Source organism: Equus quagga, chromosome 10 (assembly GCF_021613505.1).
Source record: "Equus quagga isolate Etosha38 chromosome 10, UCLA_HA_Equagga_1.0, whole genome shotgun sequence".
NCBI classification, from domain to species: Eukaryota; Metazoa; Chordata; class Mammalia; order Perissodactyla; family Equidae; genus Equus; species Equus quagga.
This window is the reverse complement of record NC_060276.1, coordinates 114,619,046-114,640,668: the sequence shown is the minus strand read 5'-3', so window position 1 is coordinate 114,640,668 and position 21,623 is coordinate 114,619,046. Positions and strand designations below refer to the sequence as shown.

The following is a 21,623-nucleotide window of genomic DNA, read 5'->3' as shown; positions in this document are numbered from 1 at the left end:
GAGCAGCACTGATCTACCAAAGAGTAAGAGCTCAACACAAATGATAAGCGTTGCAACTCAATAATTGAAAAGACACGTCAATGAAGATATGGGATCTGAATAGACATTTTCCCAAAGAAGATATACAAATGGCAAATAAGCACATGAAAAGATGCTCGACATCATTAGTCATCATTAGGGAAATACAAGTCAAAACCACAATGAGATACTACTTGACACCTATTAGGAAGGTTATAATAAAAAAGATAGATAATAAGTGTTGGTGAGGACGTGGAGAAATTGCAACCTTCCTACATTCCTGGTGGGAACGTAAAATGGCACAGTCACTGTGGAAAACAGTTCCTTCCTCATATGGAATATGAACCAACAATTCCACTCCTAAGTACATACCCAAGAGAAATGAAAACATATGTCCACACAAAAACTTGTACATGAACATTCATTACAGCATTATTCCCAATAGCCAAAAGGTAAAAACAACCCAAGGGGCTGGCTGGTGGCACAGCAGTTAGGTTCGCACGTTCCGCTTTGGCAGCCTGGGGTTTGCCGGTTCGGATCCCGGGTGCAGACATGGCACTGCTTGGCAAGCCATGCTGTGGTAGGCGTCCCACATATAAAGTCGAGGAAGATGGGCATGGATGTTAGCTCAGGGCCAGTCTTCCTTGGCAAAAAGAGGAAGATTGGCAATAGTTAGCTCAGGGCTAATCTCCCTAAAAAAAAAAAAAAACCCAAATGTCCACCAATGGATGAATTGATAAACCAAATGTGCTGTATCCATACAGTGGAATATTATTCAACCATAAGAAACAATGAAGTACTGATACATGCTACAACATGGATGAACGTTGAAAACATTAAACTACATGAAAGAAGCCAGTCACAAAAGATGAAATATTGTATGATTCAATTTAAATGAAATGTCCAGAATAGGCAAAACTAGAAAGACAGAAAGTAGATTAGTGGTTGCTTAGGGATAGTTAGGTGGATGGGGTGTGTGTGGAGGGAGGTGACAGCTAAAAGGTACAAGGTTCCTTTTTGAAGTGATCAAAATGTTCTAAAATTGACTGGTGATGGTTGCACATATCTGTGAATACTGTAAATATACTAAAAACCATTGAATGTTTTTTTTAAAAACAGCAGTGAACTCCCCCACTGCCAATGTATGTATGACATGCTGCCTAGCTGGAGATATGATGACCTGCAGACTAGAACAAAGAGAACTGATAACTAATGCTTTAGGCTAAATGACATATCACTGATTGAGCACTTCCCATGTGCAGGGTACTATGTTGGTCCTGCACAGGGATTTTCCCTTGAAATTCTCCCCTCAGCCCTGAGAGTTAATATCACCATTGTACAGATGAGAAAACCGAGGCATGGGAAACATACCCAAGGTTAACGGCTGGTGAGCATTGGTGAAGGTCAGATTTGAACCCAGGTAGTCTGGGAGCAGAGCCTGCACACAATTTCTCTCTCTCTTTCCCTGGAGCCCCTCTATAAGTTACTTTGGCTGATTGCTAACTGTCCTAGTCAACACACAGAAGAACCCCAGCGGGAGCGAGGAAAGGTGGGAGTCACCCCTGCCAATCCTAACTCATATTCTCCAACTCCAGTGTTGGTTGACAACAGGTGGCAATGTTCAATGATTTTTCTCTTTGTATCAGTAAATAGATTGTCTTATTCTGATAATCAGTCTCAAACTCATCCTTCTAAATTTTCCAAAATGTAAAATATTTTGGGAAAATCGGCCAGCCATTTTTTATTGGAACAACACTTAGCCAAACAAAACAGCCTATTTTCAGAAATGCCTTGAATGAGCAAAGGACTAGTCAAATTGTACATGGGATATGTTTCCATGAATCATAATAAGAAAAGAAAATTCATGTGCGATCATAAGACACTGGTATCTGTAACAAAACTCCTGCCAAATTAACAACTCTGACTCGATTATTTAAAATCACAGCTAACACATATATATTTACTATGCCCTGAGCACAATTTTACGTGCTTTATCTTTACTCATTTAATATTCATAATAACCCATAAGCTACTTTAAATAGTCCCATTTTTAAAATGACGAAACTGAGGAATTAAGGTTTTCACAGTAAGTTAACAGCAGAGCTGGGGTGTGAAACCAGAAAGTTCATACTCTGCACTGCTACACCTTACTAACTCCTCTTGACGATTGATGGAAGAAAAAGCTACAGCTTCTGCAACGAGAGATTACTGGGCAAAGGTTAATGTGACACATTGAAATCAAGGAAATTTCATGGCTGTAATAATTTCCACAAACTTAGAAAAGAGTTTTGTCAGTAAGTGTTGCTTGTTGCAACTTGGGTGAACTTGAACAAGTTGTTTAAACATACAAAATAAGCCATAACGGCTACTCAATTGTTAGACATCAGATGAATTACTGAGAAAATATGGTCTACACAGGCAAGAAGTCATTCCTCTTTTACTATCAAATCCTACTGCTCATGTCTGCATGGAAAGGAATTATTCAGAAAAAAAGCGAACAGTATAGCCAACTAGTCTATTTGTATTCCCTGCTACAATTTCAAACAACTTCATGGTTCATTACATATTTTGATATACTCACCCGATAAGTATTTTTCAATGGAGAATGATTACAAAGCTAAGTAAATAAAAAACTCCATAATAATAAATCATGATCAAGTAGGCTTTATCCCAGGAATTCAAGGAGGTTCAACATTAGGACAACTATTAATGGAATTCTCTATGTATTTATATTAAAGGAGGAGGAAAATAACATTGTCATCTCAACAGACGCTAAAATATATTTTAAAAAATTTCAAAGGTTTTCCAGATTAAAAGAAAAATTAACTATTAGTAAATCAAGATAGAAGGAAACTGCTTTATCTTGGTCAAGAGTATCTACCAGGAATTGATATAAATCATCCTTGCTTAATAGTAGAAAGTTAGAAGTGGTCCCATTGCACTCAAGGAACAAGGCAAAGAGGTCCACATTCAACATCGTACCACAAGTCTGCATCAATGCATAAGACAAGAAGATAAAAAGGAGCCTTACATGTGGAAAGGACTATGCCAAATGATTATTATTGGCAGATAAATGATTTCCTATATGCAAATTCAACCTTGTTAATTTAAAGTTTATTATAACTAATACAAAAGCAATAAGGTCACTGGATATCACACCAACATATGAGTTAATAGATTTCCTATATGCCATCAATAACCAAATTGAAGACATAATGGAAAAATAGATTTCATCTAGATAAGCAAAACAACCAAGAAACAAACAAAAATAAACCTGTAAAGTACTGAGGAATAAAACTAACAAGAAATGTGCAGGATCTATATGAGAATTTTGCAAAGATGAAAACCTATTAATTGTGGGGATTACTTTGATGAATAATTATCACCAAATGGGAACATGTCGAGCACTAAAACCCCACAAGAGAGAGATGTTGAATTATTCATTTTGTCTGCCTGGATCTAATTTGTCAAGTAATTGCTATTTTACCAATGTGGCCCACTTCAGAGCCAAAAGCAGACCCCATCCCTTGGGCATTTACACTCATCCTCTCGAGTGTTTATCAGCCCCTTCAAGAGCCTTTTTGGCCAGCATTCTGTCATACCTTACACAGTGCCCTGAGGAGGGGGTCTGCCCACAGGCTGTTGTGTGTTGGACTGTTGCGAATTGCCTTATTGTTTCAGGGAATATAAATAAATTCATTTATTGAGCAAGAGCCCACCTGATTCTCTTATATATTCTGACAATTTTGCTGTCAAAACTGCTTTACAGTGCTGATCCTTTGTGTGTATAGCTCCAAAATGTTATGATTATAATGACTATAGATGTAATGTAAAGGCATAAACTACATAAATTTTAAAGCATTATGCTTGCTAATCTACATGAAGAATACATGTATGTAAAAGAGAAGAGGATTCTAGATAAGAATTTGGGTGATAATTATAGACACAGAGGGTAATCTGAAAGAAGACTCTAAGTCAAAATTGATTAAAGGTTTCCAAGAGCCACAGCCAGCAATAAAGAATAGTAAGACTGGCATAGAAGGATGGGAGACAGAAACGCAGTTTTAAGCATAAGTAATTGCATGGTTCTGAGCCATCAGTTCTCAATAATCTAAAACAGGGAATGAATATGGGATGTTTGCTCCCTTCAAGAAAACACTGAGCTGTGACTATCCCACAGGGTCTGCAATGAATAACTATGGGAAGAGATCTGCTAGGAATAACTACGGCAAGGAATGTGTGCTGACGAGGGGTAGAAAAGTGAGTTTTTCAGCAGAAATGGATTTCCTGAAAATATTAACTCCTCAATATGCTGCAAGATGGAGAACACCATAAAAATCTATGGGCCACAGGATTCTTCACCCCTACCAAAAGAGCAAATGGAGAGGAGTTAACTTTATTTAATAGAATAAATCCTTATAGTACCATGAGTTCAGTGGCGTGATGTTTTCTACACATTTAACCCTTCTCCCTGATTTCCAAAGTGATATGTGTTCACTGTAGAAAGAATTAACATTTTTCATTGTTAAAAACAGGAGCGTGATTTTTACAGATGTGTTTTGCCATTTATGGAATTGCCCTTCAGATGTTCAGAGTTTGAGGTAGACCCACCCATTACCCAGGTCCCAAGCTCCTGCCTTCCATCTCTATTGGACGTTCTTAAAGGAAGTTGAGAGGGCCTCACTTCTGGGATGACCCAACATTTTGAAGATAATGGGTTTGGTTTACTAGTTTAGGCAAAATTTTTAAGCTCTCTGGACCACCACTGCCTGATCCACAAATGTAGATAATCATCACTTCCCATGATTACTGTGAGTTCAAGACAGTGAAGCTGCTCTGCAAAATGGTTTGCCAGTTCCTCAAAAATTTAAACAGTTACCATGTGAGCCAGCAATTCCACTCACAGGTATAAACCCAAGGAAGTAAAAACGTAAGTCCACACAAAAACTTGTATATGAATGTTCATAGCAGCATTGTTCATAATGGCCAAAAAAGCAGAAATAACCCCAACTGTCTGTGAAATGATGAATGGATGAACAAAATGTGATATCTCCATACAATGGAAGATTATTCAGAAACAAAAGGAAATGAAGTACTGACATATGCTACAACACGGATGAATCTTGAAAACATTATCCTAAATGAAAGAAGTCAGTCACAAAAGACCACATATTGTACAAGTCCATTCATATGAAATGTCCAGAATAGGCAAATCCATAGAGACAGAAAGTAAATTAGTGGTTTCCTGGGGCTGAGGAGGATGAGAGGAATGAGGTGTCACTGCTAAAGGACACAGTGTTCCAAAATTAGAGAGTGATGATAGTTATACAGCTCTGTGAATGTACTAAAAAACCTCTGATTTGTAGACTTTAAAAGGGTAAAAGTTTGGTATGTTAATTATATCTCAATAAAGGTGTTATTAAAAAATAATCCTGTTTTCTATTGTTTATCTATAATCCTATTGTCAATATCTGTGTGTAGGATAATAAGGTATATTCATCTGCTGCACTGGAATTTATACTGGTTTGTTCTACTACACTTTTAAATAATGAAGAACTTTTATAACCATTTTTTGAGCTTCTCATGCATGGATATCAGGCAGAAGCCTGCATAGAAAGAGACATGCTGTGTTTTTAGGAGTCTGTGAGTAGATTAAACTATAAAAAGCCTGGGAAAATATACTTACTTGGAAAGCCTGCCTTTGAGAAGTATTTCAGCAAGCTCTTCTTGTTTTCTATAAAAACAGGGAGCTTTTCTGAGTGAAGGAAAGAAGGTGTTTAGTTACTATCTGCCGAAATGCTGAGTCGGAACAAAATTATCTAATGAGGAACCTGATAGGCTGGTTTGGAAGGGAAAGGTTGATACAGGAGAGTGACAAAATCCAGACCAGCCCACTCATGTGGTGATATCTCATTAAGAGACTTGCAGAAGAAAATTTACCTCATTGCAAAAACTTTTGCCCTCACTTCTCAAGTCCCCCTTGATCTCTGTGAACTGTTAACTTATCTCAGTGATGAGAGACACTCAAAATGCTCTCTTTAAAATCTAAAAACGCAGGCAGCCGCTGTTAGTAAGAAAAAAAAAAAGACAACACTAATTAGGCATGCTTTTAAGAATCTGCCTTACTTTGGAAGAAACAGAGGAGCTGAGAGAGAAAAGAGAAAGGAAGCATGAAGACAGAGAGAATAAGAGAAGACACACATAATACTGGCTTTGTGTGTTCTGAGGCCCTGAATGGGGATCTGATATTTTAAAAATATATGGCAATGATAAGAAGGAGGTTTAAAAAATCCATTCAGATTTGAGAAAATTTAGATCACGACTCCACAAAGATAGAGTCTCCCAGAGATCAATTACTATATTATAATTCTTTGCAAGGATGTGGAGAAACTAGAACCCTCATACACTGATAGATTGTGAAATGGTCTAGTTGCTTTGCAAAACATTTGGGCAGTTCCTCAAAAACTTAAACACAGAGTTACCATATGACCCAGAAATTCCACTCCTAGGTATATACCCAAGAGAACTGAAAATATACGGACAAACAAAGACTTGCACGTGAATGTTCATAACAACTTTATTCATGATAGTTCAAAAAATAGAAACAACCCAAATGTCCACCAACTGATGAATGGATAAACAAAAGATGGTATATCCATACAAAAGAATGTTATTTGGCAATAAAAAGGAATGAAGAATGATACATGCTGCAATATGGCTGAACCTCAAAAACATTATGCTAAATTAAGGTAGACACAAGAGACCACAAGATATTTTATGATACCATTTGTAGGAACCTCCATAATGGGTAAATCCATAGAGAAAGAAAATAGATTAGCGGTTGCCAGAGGCTGGGAAGGACGCAAATGATGATTAGTGTCATTTAAATGGGTACGATGGTTCTTCTTGGGTTAATGATAATGCTCTAAGACTGATTTGTGGTGATAGATAGACAACTTAGCATATTTATTAAAAACTCATTGAAATATATACTTGAAAGGGTCAATTATACGATATGCAAGATATGCCTAAAAAAATTTTCTAATTCATAGAAAAATATGAGAGTGGGTGTCTTGGGGTGAGAGAAAGATGTGTGATTTCTTTCCAGTTCTTTTTTTACACGTTACAATGAATCTGCAAATTTTCTATATGAACAAATTCTTACACTAGGTTCCCCAAAGGTAGACCTGAGATGAAGAATTGTGTAAAAGTGATTCACAAAAAGTGTTTCCAGGATGAACCAGAAGCAAAGTGGGAAAGAGAGACCAGGAAAGTAAGGATGCCAAGCAAAGATGTGGTATCAGGCGAAGATCTCAGGAAGGTTAACCATGGTTCAATCCATAGGGGTGGGGGGAGTTGGGGAGACACTGTGGGTCCCATATGAGTCATCCAATCAGGAAGCTGGAATATTTATAACACCCCTTAACACACACACACACACACACACACACACACACACACACACAGCACAACACCAATCAGTCATTGGCTGCCCCCACCACACCCCACTCACCTGCCAAGAGGAGTAAATTCCCAGGAACTTGTGGTTCTTTGTGTGCCAGCTAAGTGGTGGGACCCACAGCTTAGGGTTAGGCCTCCAAAGAAGAGACACAGGTACTGGCTGTTGGGAGTGAAAGCATCCAGGAGCCGGTGTGCTCAATAAATGGAACAAGGATGCCAGAGAATATGGACGAAGCCCTGGCAGCATCTGCAACGAGCATGTTTTAATTATATACGCAGAAAAAAAAGCAAAATGTTGTAGAAAAAAAATATTCACAGTACAGAATATATACAAAAATATAGTATATTAATGATATAATCCACATGTACATAACAATAAAAGTTTGACAGTATTTCTGAGACATTCCATAAAATTCATAGAAAAGTCAAAAAAGATGTGGTGCTTTCTTTGAAGAAGAGAGAATTAAGGTCCAAAATGGCACAGAAAGCAAGGAGTCATTAGCTCAAGGGAAACTTTCGTGCAGGGGAAGCATGGCTTTGAAGAGCCTCTGGTAAATTTCTGGTTAGGTGGAAGATGGTCCTCACCACCAACCAGCATTCTGTTAGAGCATATTTGCACCTTGAATTCTTGTCAGACCCCAGAAGTGATATCTGTAAGTACAAAAATTTGGCATGCAAAATATCTTTAAGGTGTAGGATCTAAGGATAAATATTTACTATATCTCATTGGCTAATTGCTTTCTAAAAGTTTATTTCCTTAGGATTTGCAATGAATGACTAGTTAGTTGATAAGATCTGGCAATTCTGAAGATACCTGGCACTAATCTGGAAACACAAAAATGCCTGAAGAAAACATGAGAATAAAAATTCCCACATCCCTGCTTTCTTCACATTATTGCTCAGGAAGATCATGACCACCAGAGTGTTTATTTATCCTCTAACCCTCTAAAGTTGATTGCTCCTGCAAAACCTCCTGGTCCCAATGATTATTCCAGGAAGAATAGAAATGTGACCTTTGGCTCTTACAAAATGGCCTGTAGAATCACCTGAAGCTGGACAAGGACAAAAATCTACGAGAAGCAGCCAACTGAAAAAGCTGCACACTATAGGATTCCAACTATAGGAGACTCTGGGAAAGGCAAAACTATGGAGCCAGGAAAAGGATCAGTGGTTTCCAGGGGTTAAGGATGCGGCAGGGATGAACAGGCGAAGAAAAGGGCCCTGCACTTGTGGGGCAGTGAAACTACTCTGTATGATATTATAATGGTGGATACATGTCATTATACATTTGTAAAAACCATAGAACGTACAATACCAAGAGTGAACCCTTATGTAATCTATAGACTTTGGGTGATAATGATATGTCAGCATAGGTTCATCAATTATAACAAACATACCACTCTGGTGCAGGATTTTGACACTGGGGGAGGCTGTGCATATATATGTGGAGGCAGAAGGTATATGGGAAATCTCTGTACCTTCTCCTCAACTTTGCTGTGAACCTAAAACTGCTCTAAAAAATAAAGACGATTAAAAAAATCAGTGAACAGAACAAATGGTCCTCTCAACTCTCAGTAGACATTAATTCACTCTGACCGTTTACCTGGCACCTTGGACACGACCAGCTAGGTAACTGGCAAGACCCAAAAATGAAAATGTAGGGGCCCCATTCAAAAATTACTAAGATGTTCAAGACGGCAATAACAGAGTATTAAGCCAAGCATGGGCCCCTCTATAACACTGGGCCCTGTGTAACTGCATAGGTCACAAGCCAATGAAGTGGCTCTGGCCTTAGCACATGGTGCCACTCCACTGCGTAAAACACTTAGGAGGTGATGTCAGCATCATGGTGGAGTGAGTTGTTCCCTTAGTCTCTGTGCCCTAAGTTACAATCAAATGGACATTCATTAACCAACAGATGATTCCCTACAAAGCACAATAGGGCACCTGAGAGATCCATGCACCCAAACATCTGAAGGTGGTGGTACTGGATCCCTGGGAAGCAGTGGAAGGAGGTGAGTGAATCCCTTCCCCCTTCCCAGCACCAGTGATCTAGGCTGTGGGTCCTCACACAGCAGCTGCATATGACTGTAAGAGGACACGGGGGTCAGGCCGGCCTGCAGCACAAACACTTGAGCTTTCAGAGTTGCAGCCCAGCCCACAGGAACACTCTACACTGAGTGGTGCAGATCAGCCACCGTGTGGGCGCCCCCACCAAGCACAGCAGCCCAGGCAAACTGCCTGTGAGCATCGAGCAGGGCCACATGCACAAAAGAAAGCACCCCTCCCCTCCTGCCTAGCATGCCAGCTAAGCCAGTCCCTGGCCAAGGCAGTGGTTTTGCACCAGAGGGCCTGAGCATGTATGTGTGAGTTTCCAAGCAGCTGCAGCCAGTGGGCAAATGTAGACAAGCCCTATCAGCACAACTTCCAGGAGATGCCATGGGTTCAGAAAACATAGTTCCTGCCCACCCCCCAGAGGCAGCAGGTGGAATCTGTGACCTGATACTACTCCAAACGCCTCAGGAAAGGATCAGTTCGTCAAACACCATGAAAAACTACAGTAACACTTCAGAGCAGAAGGAAAATGACAAGTCTCCAGAAACCAACACTGAAGTCACAGAAATTTACTATCTAATGTATTGCTGTATTCAGTTTGCCAATATTTTGTTAAGGATTTTTGCATCTGTGCTCATCAGCAATACTGGCCTGTAATTTTCCTTCTTTGTGTTGTCCTTGTCTGGCTTTGGTATCAGAGCGATGTTGGCCTTGTAGAATGTATTAGGAAGTGTTCTCCATCTTCAATTTTTTGTAATAGTTTGAGAAGGATAGGTATTAAATCTTCTTTGAAATTTTGGTAGAATTCTCCAGAGAAGCCATCTAGTCCTGGATTTGTGTTTTCTGGGAGGTTTGATTACTGTTTCAATCTCTTTACTTGTTATTGGTCTATTCAGATTCTCTATTTCTTCTTACGTCAGTTTTGGGAGGTTGTATGAGTCTTCCTCAAGCAAAAAGAGAAGATTGGCAACAGATGTTAGCTCAGGGCCAATCTTCCTCACCAAAAAAAAAAAGACTCTTGGTGGTAAACACGATGCAATCTATATAGAGATTGATAAATAATAATGTACACTTGAAATTACCCAATGTTATAAACCATTATGACCTCAATAAAATATTTTTTTAAAAAACCAAAACACTTAGGAGCCCCCTGTAAACAATGAGAAAGAAGTCTGAAATCCTTAACTAGTTTCACATGTCCTTTGGGATCATCCCACCACTCTTCAGCTTCATTTATCACAGCTCCACCCTACTTTCTATGTTCTAGTCACCTAGAGCTTCCTCTAGTTTCTTGAATTTTTCCATGCTCTCTTAGCCTCGGGGTCTTTGCATGGATTTCCATTACCTGGACTACAATTCCCTCAGTTTTTCATCACTCCAACTGCTACTGACTCTGTTGGTCTCAGTTAAGCAGAGAAGTCATAGCTAAGTAGTTTATATTATATATTAAATAATATTTAAGACCATTTAAAAATACTATTTTAAACACTATTTAAGAAAGAAAAATATCTTTTCATGTAATAAAGAACCTTCTAATTTTTTGTATATGTAAATCTGTATTTTTACAAAGCAGTGTAACATAAAACGACAGACTAGTAGTTTTCAGTATAGCTTGTCATACTGCCAATTGTTGAAGAAGCACAAGTTTCTGAATACTTGCTTTTGTTTACAAAATATAAAACAAGGGCTGCAATGATGCTATCTCTGGATGAACAAAATTTCCAACTGATTTCTCCATTCTCTTAAAAATGAAGGATCAAAATAGGGCTTAACTACTCCTCCAAAACATCGTTTACTCTTTTTCTGGTGAGGAAGATTGGCCCTGAGCTAACATCTGTTGCCAATCTTCCTCTTTCTTTTCCTTCTTTTTTTCTCCCCAAAGCCCCAGTACATAGTTGTACATCCTAGTTGCAAGTCATTCTAGTTCTTCTGTGTGCGATGCCACCACAGCATGGCTTGATGAGTGGTGTGTAGGTCCATGTCCAGGATCTGAAACTGCGAACCCTGGGCTGCCAGAGCGGAGAGTACAAACTTAACCACTCGGCCACGGGGCCAGCCCCCAAAATATCATTTTTATTATATCATAATTTTGGTCAAACTTGTCCAAAACTAGCACTCAAGCACTTAGAGAATAAGGTCTGGCCACCCCAGACTTGGAGCTTGGAGGGTGTTCAAATTTGGCGTCTTCTTGATTTTCCGGCCTCCTGACTTAACACTTGTCTTCAAGCCCAGGCAATCTAATTCTTGAGACACTGTTCAACGTTTCACACCACATCATTGTCTTTGATCACACTATTTTCCTGGCTTGTGAGTGTCTTGATATATTTTCTTTGCCCACCTGTTCCAAGAATTTTTTAAAGCTAATTACGTGGTACTTTCTATAAAACAACTCATACTATGAACCTATATTCTGATATGTAGCTAGAGCGATCAACTCATCCCAGTTTGACCACTGAAAGTCCTGCGTCTCAGAACCACTCCCCTCCTCCCACAATTCCCCAAGATGTGGGCAAACAGGGATGGTTGGTCATCCTGTAAACTTTGATGTAAATTATGAGCTTATCTGTGTTTTCCACAGACTTAACACAGGGCTTTGAGCATAATGTTTATTCAGAGATATTTTTGATTAATTTCAATTGCATGCATTTGTGTCACTGTGTTTTTAAGCAGCCACTTTCACAAGTGATTTTCTGCAAATTCATCATAAGATCCAAGTACTGTTATTATTAGACAAAATGGTCTGTCAGTTCCTGGCAACCTAGACATAAAGACAAAAAGAGAAGTTCAAAGCCAAAATGTTAATAGCTTTTAAAAATATGGTAGAGTTAGGAAAGTCTTTGTCAACTGAGTCTACAGCTTATCGGTGACCACCAAGAAATACTTGAGTAGCAATGAAGTGTATGGCCAATTAATATAGCTGATTAACATCTGTTCCACCATCTTTATTCTTGGTGGTAATGATAGAGTACTGAATTTGCCATGTTTTCCTTGTCAGATATATTACATTAAAAATTACTTTGAATCCCCATGGGGGAAGCAAATATCATTCTGTAAGCTGTAAGGAATTATGGAGTTTATCACTGTTAATATAAAAAGCAAAGCCAAAATCAACATTTTTAATCAAAAACTGACATCAGGTCAGGGCTTGAACTTGGCTTTTGAGAAAAGCAAGCAATCAAGACTAAGCAATAATGTTCCAGGCAGAGGCAAGAGCGTGTGTAAAGACTTATAAGTGAGAGACCTCAAAGCATATTCAAGGAGCTGAAAGAGTTTATTTTGTTTGAGATAGAATTTGAGAAGAGGATAGTGATAGACTAGTGATGAAGAAGTAGAGAGGTGGATTCATATCCCAGTGGGTCTTACAAACAAGGTCATGGAGTTTGGACTTAATTCGAAGAGCAACGGAGAGACATCAAAGCATTTCAACAGGGAAGTGGATGTCAGATTTTCATTTTCTGACAAACTACTCAAATAACAAAAGGAGAGAGTGCATTGTAGATGGGTCCAATTGGAGGCAGAGTCCAGTCCTGAGGCCATCGTGGGCTGTGGTATGACTGAATATAGGGCAGATGGGATGGAGAGAGGGAGACTGGAACGATGTTTGAGAAATAGAAGATATGTCACTTGATAACTGATTAGACATAGGATGGGAACATGGGAGAGAGAGGCTGAAATTGACAATCAAGAGTCTGGCTTCAGCAATCAGCAGACCTGGTGCCCTTCACAGGTATGGGAATTGTGGAAGACGGTTGGGTGGGCTTGCGTGAGACAATGAATTCAGTTGCTTTATACATTGACTCTTAAATTGACAAAAACTTATAGTGAACACTAGTTTACAGTGCCATGTTTATAATCCAAATAGATATTTCCACTTAAGAAACACAGCCCAGGGCTGGCCTGGTGGTGTAGTGGTTAAGTTCTCATACTCTGCTTTGGCCGCGCAGCTGGGGGTTCGCAGGTTCAGATCCTGTGCACAGACCTACACACCGCTCATCAAGCCATACTGTTACAGCATCCCACATCCAAAATAGAGGAGGAGTGGTACAGATGTTAGCTCAGGGACAATCTTCCTCAAGCAAAAAGAGGAAGATTGGCAACAGATGTTAGCTCAGGGCAAATCTGGAAGGAAGGAGGGAAGGGAGGAAGAAAGAAACAGCCCAACAATCAAATACAGTTTCAAAACAAATGTTTCCACTTGTGCAAAATAAAGAATGCAGGAAGTAAATGGAACAGAGGTGTCAATTTGTAGTAAGTCTAGGCTTTCAGTGATAAAGTGCCCTGTTGTTCCAGGGCAGCTTTTTTTTCTGTAAACTTTCTCATAGGTGGATGGCTCTGCAGCGATAGCCAAGAGTATCACACACCACTCTCAAAAGCCATTTGACCAGAACATAGGCCAGTGTACTGCCCACGCATAAATTCCCAAGAATATAAGGGAAGTCAAAGGAAAATGGTATCCAGAAGGAAAATTGTAATTTTGACTACATAAGAATCCCAGAGCATATCTGGAAGGTAACACACCAGCTCAATGAGATTGCCAAAGAACCAGATGCTCTCAATGTTTAACATGGGGGGGAAAACAGTCTTGCATTCTATTTCAAGATTCTAGGCCCAGAAACAAACAATAAAAACCTCAGTATTGCAGCAATATAACAAAATCATGTACAACATTTAAACTTGTAGAGCAGATATTGTTGATGCCCCACCACTGACCTTCACCTCTGCCTGCTGAAGGCAATCTACCGGGAATGGCATGAATCTCTGCCTCAGGGCTTTTTTCTGGCTGAAGGAGCAAGACTTCCTCACACAGGGCAAGCTGGAAATACCAGAAAGTTAAAGCCCCTGGAAGCAGCCTTTACAAACGACAGATGGGATGTTGGTGGGCAAATACATCAATCTCCTGGGCTCACAGTTGGGATAACTATGAGGGGTATTCTACACTGTCTCCCAAAGTCTTATGGCAGGATTCAGCCCAGTTATGGGTAGTGAGCAAGCATTTGAGTGCATATAGTTTATTTTGGAGGTGTTCCCAAGAAACTAGTAGAGGAGTGTAAAGTGAGTTATGGAAGGGAAGGTATCCAGTAGTTGTAGATTACCATGTAGGCAGCTGGGGTTTGGTCCTGCAGGGGACCTCTGGGAGACAGTGTAGAACACACTGCAGTGTTATCCCAACAAAGCTAAGGAAGTTGGTGTATTCATGTGCCAATGCCCATTGGTCATGGGCTAAGGGTTAATCTTGGCAGATGTGGACTGTCTGGCCTTCCAGTCTGCACCATGCAGAGGTCACGCAGAGGCCAGGCACACTGCAGTGTCCAGAGAGGCAGAGAGCACATGCTGGTAGATGGAAGTCAACGGGTCAGGAATGAAGAATGCTACGGAGCACTGACGGCATCTGCTACAGAGAGCACAAACCCTGGGGAAGGATGCCATCAAGTAGTTCCCAGTCACTGATTGAGGTAAGTCCTGAAGGATAAGTAGGAGCTAGTAGGGTTTGAGGGAGAGCTGTGAGAGAGAAACAAGAGCAGTAGGTGGGAGGAGAGTCAGTCTGAAGGAGGTCCATTAGGCGGGAGGCTGTTGGACCTGTCCACAAAAAGAACTGGTGTAGGCTTGATGCCAGGGAGAGAAAGTAGAGCTGGAGAGAAATGGAATCAAGAGGACGTGATGAATAATGCGAGGGTAAAGAGTCTTAGAAAGAAGGTGATTCTTAGATGTCTGCCTCGAGAGACCAGATGGCTGCACCATTCATTATGCCAGTGACACAGAGGGACAGACCATTTATGCCCCAGAGTGAGTATTATGATTTAACTTTTTTTTTTAAAAAGATTGTATTTTTCCTTTTTCTCCCGAAAGCCCCCTGGTACATAGTTGTGTATTTTTAGTTGTGAGTCCCTCTAGTTGTGGCATGTGGGATGCCGCCTCAGCATGGCCTGACGAGGGGTGCCATGTGCGCGCCCAGGATCTGAACCCGTGAAACCCTGGGCCACCGAAGCGGAGCACATGAACTTAACCACTCAGCCACGGGGCCGGCCCCAGATTTAATTTTTTTAACATGTTGATTTCGAGGCCTATGGGGTATCCAAGAAGAGATATGCTGTGGACGTTACTGATCAGGAACTCACAAGCAATCTGTGCTGGAGGTAGAAATTTGATATCAGAATATATGAAATAAAATTAATTTCACAAAGATTTTTTTAAATATATACCATGTGCCAGGCACTGTGTTAATCCCTAAAGATACGCAGTGGTGAATATGAAGGAAGAAGTCCCTTCACTCTTGAAGCTTTCAGTACAGTACAGTTTCTGCCCACCGCAGATGTTGGCAGAAACCACAGTGGCTGATAAGATGTCCAGGGAGAGTCTGAGCACTGAGAACAGAAGAACTCTGAGCAATTCCAACATCTGGGTGACAACCAGCAGAAAGAGAGCATTTGAAAGAAACTGAGAACAAATGGCCCGTGGAGTAGAAAAAATACAAGGATGATAAAGACTGAAAAGAACCTACAATAACCGTGTGGTTTTGCTGGTCATAGTGATGCTGTGTGTGTTGAGGTGGAGGTGGGGTGCTGAGCAAAAATGTAAATGTAATGAGTTCAAGAGTTGATTAAAAATCAAAAAAGAACTATAGATATTTATATCATAAATGTGGATATCATAAATATCTCCTACCACTAGATATTTTGCTATAACAATAAAACCTAATTAATACTTTAAAAAATCTAATCTTGGATCCTTCATAATATTTCTAACTTGCTCCTTAGATTATTACATATCTCAATAGGAAAAGCAATACCTCACATTGGTAAGGTGCTTAAAGTTGATCAAACAAAATATATGTCTGGATATTGCCAGGATTCTTGGTTGCAAGCAACAGAAATCTGACTCTAACTTAAAAAGAAAAGGAATATATTGCAATATATTGGAAGAATATCAGTGTTTTCTGGGGAGTCAAGCTGGCAAATGCACAGGAGTGAAGAGAGGCTAGGTAACAAAAGTGTCTATCCTGTATACCTGACACTGCCACAGTGCCCATAGCACTTACTCAAGGGAAGAAAGTCAGGCAGAAGAACCAACTGGCTGAGTCTAGGTCACATGCCCTTGCTCTGCCCACCTGAGAGTGGGAGAAGGAATATCTTTCCCTTTAGCCTCCTGCAGAGGAAGGTGGGAATCTGCTTTGCATCACAACTCACATAATGGGTATTGCTCAAATCTAGGAAAGGGGTGCTGATGTGGCACAGCCCACTGTCCACAGTCTTCAGGTTTGCTTATCTGTCAGCTCCATGCTCAGTCTCTACACTTATCATCACCTTTGGGCTTTACTAGACTTCCATGTGGTGAGTTATCATTGTCCCCATTTAACATTGGAGGAGACTGAGAATCCGAGAAGTTATATGCAAGCATTGGTATCAGGATTCAGATCTGAGTCTTCTAACTTTGAGTTGCAAAAATTCTCACTGGGTAGAGTTAGCTCAACTTGCCTGAGTATTTATGGACTCATACTTCGCCCAAAAAATCAGGATGTGTGTCAGAACAAAGAGCAATGGGTATTAAAAATTCCCAAAGATTGAGAACCACTGAACTGGCCCACTTGACTTTATGATTATTCTCAACTCACAGAGATTGTCATTATGCACATCCATCATAGACTTGACTGGGGCTGTGTGCTCGAGAAATGATCAAGAATATGATCTTGGTTCTGAAATACGGAGGGGAGTTCCCGCCCTGGAATGTGACACCAAAGTCATCCAGCCCATTCCACCAGTAGTGGCTCTCAAGCGGCATTTATACCCTGAGAAGAAATTGTGGAATTCCTAAATCAGTTCTCAAGTAATTTAATCCACTGAAAGTATAATTTTTATACTGGGAAATAGCAAATGCTGCTCAGATGAAGAGGATCTATAGATGTTAACATTCCAGTCCTGCTTTTTAAATTGACCGAGATTCAATATGAAAGTCTTTTTGGTTCCCACACAAAACAACATAGGAAACAATGCTCTGGAATATGTCTCACCCTCAACCAAATGCTGCTTTGGTTTACAAATACATGGGCATGTGTAAGCGATGTTTATAGACCTTGTTTGTGCATATGTGTGTGTGTTGGAGAGATGCTTTAAATACATCAGACTTGAAACATCAAAGGGCCAGTGGTTTCTGCGACTCTAATACTAGGTATTGTTTGATTTATTAACAGGACACTATTTTTTTTTGCCTTATTCACATAGTAGAGAAAGAGGGGTTACATATCTGAATATAGTTTGCCAATAAAAAATAACGTAATTTATACTTAAAGACGAAAAGAGGATTGTGGGTAGAGGGCTTAGGTTTATGCATAAAGAACAAAATCTACTTAAAGGTGTACTTTTCTTGTCTGTATAGGTACTGTCTTATTCTGTTCAGGCTGCTATAACAAATATACCATAAACTGGGTGGCTTATAAACAACTAAAATGTATTTATCACAGTTCTGGAGACTAGGAAGGCCAAGATCAAGGCACTAGCAGATTCGGCGCCTGGTAAAGGTTCACTTCCTGGTTCAGAGACTGCCATCCTTTTGCTGTAACCAGGGATCTCTCTGAGGTCTCTTTTATAAAGGCACTAATCTCATTCATCTGCTCTAATGACTTAATCATCCCTCAAAGGCCCCACCTCCTAATATGACCACCTTGAGGGTTAGGGTTTCAACATATGAATTTGGGGGTGACATAAACATTTAGTCCATTGCACATATCCTATATCATATTCCTCTGATTTAACAAGATGAAAGAGTATAACAAATCAAAATGGAAATGAGAAATATTCACAAGTTTTTATGGATGAAGCCATTAAAAATACTAACCAAAATCGCAGCTGTGTGTCCAGCCTCACCCAATCCCCATAACAATCTTTCAAGATGAGCTCCTCTCCTAGAATGTAGCACTGAGGTTGTCTAGCCCATCCCATTGGTAGTGGCTCTCAAGTGGCCTTTAAACCCTGAGCAGAAGTTGTGAAATTTTTAAATCATTTCTCAAGCAATTTAATTCATTGATAGAAAAAAAGCTTTATCCTGGGAAATAGCAAATGTAATTCAGATTAAGAGGAATCTATGCTAATGAACATTTGATGTGAATATTGTCCTCTTTTCACTAAGACACACAGGTTGATGACACTTGCTTAACATTACAATGTCCATTTTCTTTGTTTTATAATATCTTCCCATTCTCCAATTTGAGATTAAAATCAAGGAAAACAACGTTTTTCCTAGAATGCTTTTCCAACTTCTTACTTTGCATCAGCCACTCTGGCTGACAACCAAAGTTATTTCATGTTAAAAGAACTCTAACCAACTGGGATTAGTGTAATCATTTCCCAGACTTCACAGGGTGACAACAGGAATGACAAGTCTGGGGGCAGTCAGCAACCACTCTTGACACTTGACACCCCTCGCACCCCACTGCACACAAAGGGACAGTGGAGGAAGCTGGTATCATTTAAGGACACTCAAATCCAGGGGTGCTGTCCAGCCCCTGGGTGAGGTTGACAGGCCTATAGAGTTCTAGGGGTGAGCAGGGACCCTGAAGTGGCTCTTACATCAACAGCTGCCATGGACATGAACCTCAAGCTCCAGAAACCTCTGCACTATCAACCCTTTGAGACTAGCCCTAACACTCCAATTCAAAGTCTAAGATAGGATCTTGGTCCTTCAAATGAATGACTCCTTTCTATAACCCCTGCCCAGGCACATAGCTTAGCCAGGCTACTTCCCCACCAACAACATTCAATCCCTGGTGACCCATTCTGGTCAGGCTTCAGATTGTGAATCCCCAAGCATTTATCTCTAGCTTCTCCACCTTTCGCTCATGCCAATATCTCTTTGTGTCATTTTATGGCTAACGGCTGCCTCCAAGACTAGACTGCAAGCTCCATGATAACAGGGATCTTGACTGCTTTGCTTACCATTGTATTCCACAGTGCCTCACACATAGTAGGGGCTTATTATATGTTCACTGAATGAATCACAAGACCCGAAATGTTCCTTATCTTCCCTGACTTGCTCAGGTGTCACTTCCCGCATGAAGCCTTCTCAGACTATGCCAAACAAAATGACTTTCTTCTTTATCCCTTTTTTATGCCACATGCACCAGCACCAAAGTACATGAAAGAACAACAGGAAGGAACAGAGTTTTTTGGGCTCAGAGAATAAACCAAGGAAAGGAAAACATAAAGTTCAGAAGAGGGAAAAGATGAAACAAGAGAAAGATGGTAACCTTGATTAAGGTGAATTAAGCTGAAGAATGTGAAACAAGAGCCAAAAAACAATGATATGTATTAGTATTTGTATTTATGTATATGCATTTACAGCTGCAATAACATTACATAACAAACAACTCCAAAACTCTGTAGCTCACAAAAATAAGCATTATTTTCTTGCTCACACATCTTAGGTGGCTCTGTTTCAGGTTGCAGTCAGCTGAGTTTGGCTCCAGGCTCCAGGTTGGGTCCAGATCTGTTCTATGAAGCCCAGAATGAAAGGGTAATGGCTACCAGGAGCATGTTCTAACCACTGCAATATCAGGATACCAGAAGCCAAGCCTAAACCATGCAAGCATATGTAAGACCTTTACTTGCATCACATCCGCTAACCTTCCATTGGCTAACACAAGTCATGTGGCCAAGCCCAACGCCAATGGGGTGTGCAAATATACACTGCTCACTCTAGCACACTGCAAGATCACACTGCATGAAGGGAGTGAAGAATTAAGAACACAAGCTATCACACTATACAAAGAGCCCATCACTACGACCCAAAAGAACAAAACACTCAAGCACTCAAAACACATTTTGATGAGGAATAGTTTGTAGAGAAGGTAGAAGTGAATGACTTACTCACAGAGTTCACCAATAGCAGGAAACTTCTGCTTAAATCACAAAGCAGCTCCAAGTTTCGTGTGTGAGTTAGGAAGATGAGTTCTACAGACATCTAGAAACTCCCAGTGTTCATGTGAAATCTACACACTCCACGCAAAATACAGCTGTTATGTATTGTGTAACTGAGCTCAAATGTAGCCTATTTGAAGCATCCCCAAAGTTCTCCATTCTCACCAAATAGCAGCGTTTGTTGTAGTCTTAGGATCAGGTTCTCTAGAAAAAGACTCTGAGCAAGGGAGTCATATGCAAAAGGTTTATTAGAGAATCCTCCAGGGAGATAAACCTATGAGGAAGTGGGGAGGGAAAGATCAGGCAAAGGAAGGAGTTGATCTGCAATGCAGTTGCAGTGGAGGCCTCAGCTAACCAGACAAAGAGCTCCGGAGCTGGGGTGACCCTTCAGAGGGAAGGAGGCCAAGCCTTTGTATACCCAAATCAGCCAGAAGGCTATGGATTGCCCTCTCAGAGGGACTGTAACCATGGGAGAACCAGTCCCATGGGGCTGGGGACAATTCCAGTGAGGGGCATAGCTGTGAGCATTCAGCAGGTGTCACTCCCAGCAGCTTGGCTTGAGTGGGTTATCCCTGAAAAGGGACCTGGACAGAACACCAAAGTATCCACTACAGTTGGTATCCACCGATCTGCTTAGGAACCTATGCTAAGTAACTGGGGGAGGAGAGAAGAGTCGGTGGTTGTGCATGAGGGACAGGAGAAGGGGGGAGGAGAATCAGGGAATATTCTCTATTTGGTCCCTAGAATTGGGTTTGGGTTCTGTAGTTAAAGCCCTAAGATTTCCATGAGAGACTCCACACCCAAGCTTCAGGTCAAAATGACAAGAGTGAACCCAGAGCTGGGGAGCCGTCCATTCTTCCCCACTTCTGCATGGAAGCCAGCAGGATACTTGCAGAGTACAGGGTCTGGCCTTTGTAATGATCTGGGTAATGGGTAGAAAGGTAAACTGAAAAAAAGTCTGGAGAAGATAGCAGGATCTATATGATAGTGGAGAGTAACCCCATCCCAGAGAGAAAAGAATAGATCCAGAAAGGAAGGAGGGGGCAGTGCTGTGAAAGAGACAAGATCCTGAGCAGGTTGAGTAAGGAAGGCTGAGGAAAAGGAAGAGAGGGGAGGGAAGAGAGGAGAGTGAGGAGGAGAGACAGAAATTATGCAAAGATGGTTACCATGCGGTGATGAGTA

The 21,623-nt window shown here is 40.6% G+C and overlaps 1 protein-coding gene across 2 annotated transcripts in view; it reads right to left on the bottom strand.

The window, feature by feature from the left end:
• The window catches only part of ARHGAP6 (Rho GTPase activating protein 6), a 463,892-nt gene that overhangs the window by 390,121 nt on the left and 52,148 nt on the right, over positions 1–21,623 (bottom strand). The window lies entirely within an intron of this gene.